We start from the raw sequence: 6,082 nt of genomic DNA on the forward strand, positions 1-6,082 counted from the left end.
TTTCGTTGCAAGGCACGGCAAAGCAAATTTGTGAGCCCCGTCAAATGCAAAATAAAAATGAAATCAAAAGACTTTTCACTATTAATGAACCACCAGCTTCTCCGTGCATTGAAGTAGAGGTGCCATCAATGATAATTTTTTCGAGCACATTAATAGTTGCATCTTACATATTTATCAAGATGCAAATAGAATCAAAATGGGGGCTCCAACGAGTAATACCTGCTCGATGCAAATTACCAATCTAATTATCTCCTCGCCCAATCTCCCGTTCACTGACAATAATAGAACGTGCAATTTCATTAACTTGATAAGATTGTAACTCGGCATTGCGCTTGGAAGAAGATGTAATAAGATTGACAATAGTCGTTAGATTTGAAAAGAAGAACCATATAGAGATCTCCTTTTCAGTTGCTTAATGTTAGTTGGAGTGATGGGCAAAACAATGTACATAATATGCATAGGGGCAATATTTAAGAAATAAAGCTTGCAATCCATTAAAAGCACCACTCATGTTACTAGCACCATCATACCATTGACCTCGCATTTTATGAGTTTCTATATTATATCTAGTGAGAACATCACATATTTCTTTCTTGAGTGTTGCAGCTGTGGTGTCATGAGCATGCACAATTTAAAAATAATGCTCCCGCAAAAAACCATGGGCATCAACAAATCTCAAAATTATAGCCATCTGTTCTTTGTTAGATACATCTTTTGCTTCATCCACTAAAATACAAAACTTAGAATCTCCAATTTCATCACGAATTTTATTTCTGACTCTATTATCAATAATATGCCATATTTCTTTTTGAACTTCTGGTGAGGTATATCTTACATTTCCCGGAGCCTTGTCTAAGATAACATCACCAATACTAGCATTCCATTTCCCCAATAGTTTTAACATATCAATGAAATTACCATGATTTTGGGAATATGAAGATTCATCATGACCTCTCAATCCACATGCTTGCAAACTAAGCCAATGGACGCACTCAATTGTTGATGTAAGCCTTAACCGATTTTTTTGAATCTGTTCAGAAGTTTCTCGATTCATAATTTTATCAATATGCCTAGTGACATTCATCAAATCAACAACAGATTTTGAAAATTTAGTGTGTCTCGAGTTAGAACTTCTCATTGAAAATCACACTTTGCTCTATCATTAACGCATTTCCAACTTCTAAACCCTTCAATTGTAAATGTAGATTGTTGTGCTTTACTTAATTCAAAAAGATAGTACGAAAGACAAATACTGCATCATTCGAAGGAGAATATTTTAACTATGGAAACTTTTTAAACCATGTATATTGAAATCGACGATGCTACTTTCCTGATTCAGACTGTGGGTATTCCGAAAATTTAGGTTGATATGGCTCCATTTTGATATAAGCTCGTCTAATTTCATCACGATGATTAACATGACGTCGCAACATCGAAATACGCAATACAGGATCTCGTTCAAGGAAAGTTTCATCAAACACAACTCTTTGAGATTTAGAAGGAGGTCCGAACTCCTCAATATGAATGGATGCATGAGTCTCGATCCTCTAGGGTGATGAAGGATTATCAGTTCTTGGCTGAAAGAATGATAAAATATTGTTTCTTCTCTTTCTCTCTTGATTTGACATTAAAATAACCTAATATAAACAAAATTATTAAATTTAGATTAGAACCAAATGATATAAAGTACATAGACAAATTTAACGTTACTAACGTGAAAATGCTCGATAAACAAATCATTCAAGAATATGTAAGGATTTCCCGATCAGATTCGTCTATTTCTTGGCATTACAATCAACCCAATCATTCCACACATATTGAAATACCAAGAATTCTCATAAATATCACATGATTAAATCTGAAATAATTTAATCAGAAAATTAAGCACCGCGAATAAAGACATCATAAAGAAAAAGACGGACACTGTGAAGTTTCTCATAGACATAGACCTGAATAATCAGAAAATTAAGCAACAGTTTTGAATGAGGAAAAAAAATGAGTAGGGGTTGATACATGTTGTCACTTATCTGAACAAAAATTTATCAAGCAAAAGCGTTGCTCTGTTGAATAGCAGCCTAATAATGCAAATAAAATTTTAACATTATGACTTGTTTATTGAGATCGAAAGTACTAAAGCCCTCGCTTTCGAAAGACACTGGAACCAACGGAGCCACGACTAGGAAAAAAATTCCAACAAGCATCAAGACATCAAAATAAAATGGTTTTCGATATGTCACATTTTCTATGATTAGCTTTACTAGAATCAAACAGAAGTACCATGAATACTTTCAAGAAAATCAAATCAAAAGCTTCCACAACTCAACTATACAAGGAAATCAAGTCAAAAGAAAAATCATTACCTAAATCGAGCAATAATCGAATGCAAGAATAGAAGCTGAAATCGAGTGGCTTCTTCTTCGATTCGGCACATCTGCAGAGGAAGAACTGAAGAAATTGGCTTGGGGCTGTCGACGGTTGATCTCACGATGGTGGTTGGAACTCCGGGATAAGGTGGTGCGGCAGGCCAGCGGCTCACGGCTGATGCTGGGAGAGGAGATGAGCGACACGATGGTTGGGACTTGGGAGGAGGGTTTGACAATTTTTTTTGTAAAGCTTATGTATGTCTGTGTGTATTCCATTTTTTTTTACTTTTGACAATATCAAACAATATAGTATGGATTTTGAGTAGAGATGTCAATGGGGCGGGTTTGGCTAAACTCAATACCCTCCCCATGAAAAAAACTTTGACTCATTACCCGCCCCACCCCGGTTAAATTTTCTTCGGACCCGCCCCACCTCGAATACGAAATGGGGTCGGGTAGACCCGCGAGACCCGTGAGACCCGAATTTTTTTAAAATAAAAAAGTAATCTTTCTTTTCACATGACTGAATTATGAAACATACAAGCCTCTAAATACAACATTGTGAAAAATTAATTCATGTCTTCGACCACACTTAATAATAACAAACAAAGTATTTTCACGACATAAAGAATTACATAAAAAAAAAGAGTTACTAGCTCTCCAAAAAAATCTTGACATCCCCAAAAAAAATCATAATATTTTTTAAACAGATCAATATAAAATCAGTGATTAGACAATATTTAAGTCTATTAAGATGAAGACCAACTATTCTTCCACTATTGCTAAAAGCAGATTCAAATGCAACATTTGACATAAGAATAGCTAAGATCGTTATAGTTAAGGTGAGCTACTAAAAAAATGAAAATTAATAAAACTAAAACCCTAGAATATTTATATACACATATATATGGGGCGGGTATGAGGAGGGTATTATAGGTACCTATGACCCGCCCCATATCCGGACGAATATGAAAAATTGGACCCGAGACCCACCCAATGACCCATTTAGTATGCCCCAAACCCACCCCATACACGCGGGTCCATTGCGGGTCTGGGTAAAACCCGGACCCATTGACATCCCTAATTTTGGGGATGAGAAATCATGTTTTAAGTTCATTTTGAGAAATATTTATTAGTTGTAATTTGGACCATTGGGCTGGACCAAAAACTAATACAGACTAACTGGCTGGACCAAAACTAATGCATACTAATAAATAAATAAAAATTGGCCACCCGAGCTACAGCTCAGGTGGCCACAAGTCTCGCTCCGTCCCTGATCATATGATAAGAGATATTAAAACAGTGAAAAATGAAAATAAATGTAGAATCTATTAGTTAACTTTTAGAAAACGTGCAACTATTTTTTAAATAAATTAAATAAGAAGTTTGTACGTAAATTTTGGAGTTCCAACGATTTTCTTAATGTATGAGAAAAACAAACAAACTTGTATATTTGGAACTGAAACTATTTTGTCACCAATGACATAATAATTTTCCTCCACTCATAATGAAAACAAAAGATGCTCCCAAATAGTAACTAAAACAAAAACTAAGATCGCAATTAGTTACATTATAACCTTTTCAAACTAAATAAATACATTAAAGATAATATAAAAAAAACTAAATAATACATACTATTCAAAATATTTCTATTATAATTAAATAACAAGATCAAATAAGTCCAAAATGAGCACTATAAAATAATGTCTTACAATTTTAGAGTTAAATTACTAATGAAGTCCGTATAATCAAATTGTTCGATAATTTCAGAGAAGAAACAACTAAATAAAATTAAGCACTAACAATTTCATTATAAATATTACTCTAATCAATATTGATTCCCAACTATTGGGCAGAGACGTCAAAAGTATCACGAAATAAATCTCATCATCAAAATTAATTTCAATGAAAAACAATCGTATTAAAATTGTTCAGATGTGCTGCCCCGAAAGCCCCTTCTATCATCTTCAAATTAAAAAGATTTTTATAAAAAAATACCTTATTATTTCTGAAATGCTTAACCTTCATCAGACCCACAGTCGATTTCTCATTTATAACAGTAAGAGCCATGTTATTCGATAGTGTCAGTGGAATAACATCGAACAAATTTTTTATAGCTGTTCACTCTCGATGTGAAAGATATGTCTATTTTTCACCATTGTAAATTTCCACTATAATGAAACAAAGAAAACAAGACGATTTTATAAGAACATGTCACATCTCATAAAATTTTTAAATAAATAATTAAGCTAAACACAGATAAATTTTACAATATAAATCAGATTATAGCTCGAAGGAAGTATTAATGAAACAAATTAATAAATATTTTTTTTGTCTTCATGGGTTCTTTAATTATTGATTAGTCGTGTAAACTTTTAGCATTCTCTAGTATGAAATTTAAATTTAAATTGTGAAAAAGACAAGGTTGTCACAATATTATTATTATACCGGTCAAAATACCCTAGCAAAATTGCATAATACTTCAAATGAAAATTCAATAGATTAAAAAACATAATGTGTAAAATTAGTTATATTTAAAATCTCGAGTTTTTAAAATCAGCCATAAAACATTTACTAATAAGATAAATGTGTTTAAATGTGCTCGATTTTTTTAGATACATGGCTGCAAAACCCCAATAATTTTATAAAGGGGATTTTGTTAAAAAAAAAACCCATTTTTACAAAGGAGTATGTTATTTATCCCAAAATAATGTGTGTGTGTGTGTGTGTGTGAGTAGAGAGAAATCATAAAAGAGAAGAGAGAATGAGCAAATACTCATGTGCAATTTTCATTGAACACAATCACCATATTTAGAGAAAAAGATTACCGCATACAAATCTTGTAAGCAGACCCGGCTCTAGGGGTAGGCGCCCTAGGCAGCCGCCTAGGACCTCTCTTTTTGTTAGGGCCTCTAATATAATTAGGGCTTTAGTTTTGGGCTTTTAATTATCAGTTTTTATGTGATATTTGTATATTTAATTTTAAAAAAAAATTATATAAAACATTCACCTAAAAAAATAGCCTAGGGCCTCCAAATTTCTGAAGACGGCCCTGCTTGTAAGGCCCGAGAAATTAATCCGGTTAATCTGAAAAGATTTGGAAAGGATTATTATAATCATGAATGATAATTCTTATGATTATAAATGGAACGAATCAGATCTCGAGAGCCGAAAGAAGAAATCACATTATGTGTGAAGAATAGGATTGGCGCACATGCGCGACATATATCGGCGCACATGCGCGAAAATTTTAGAAGCATCGGTGCACATGCGCGAGATAAGGCGTGCATATGCGCGACCCGTCCAGAATGATTGGCGCATATGCGCGACTTAAATGGCGCATATGCGCGAGTTGTTATTATGGTCATGGCCGAGACCAGTAGGTCTCGCGCATATGCGCGGGTGATGTCGCGCATATGCGCGAGACGTGGAATACGTAAGGTGAGCCACTTGCCTTCTTGCATGCTACGGATGTATATATATATATATATATATATATATATATATATATATATATATATATATATATATATATATATATATATATATACACGCGATTCCTTACTCATTTCCTTCAGCAGAAAATCGAGAAATTGAGGGAGGTCTTATTTCTTGATCTTAGAATTCGATTTGCGTGCGAACCGTCTATTCAATTCTGAATCCGAGCACAGTATCGTGTTCCTAGCAACGCGGGCTACAACTGGACGTAAGTTTTGTTA

This window comes from Primulina eburnea, chromosome 5 (genome assembly GCF_022965805.1).
Source record: "Primulina eburnea isolate SZY01 chromosome 5, ASM2296580v1, whole genome shotgun sequence".
In the NCBI taxonomy this organism is placed as follows: domain Eukaryota; kingdom Viridiplantae; phylum Streptophyta; class Magnoliopsida; order Lamiales; family Gesneriaceae; genus Primulina; species Primulina eburnea.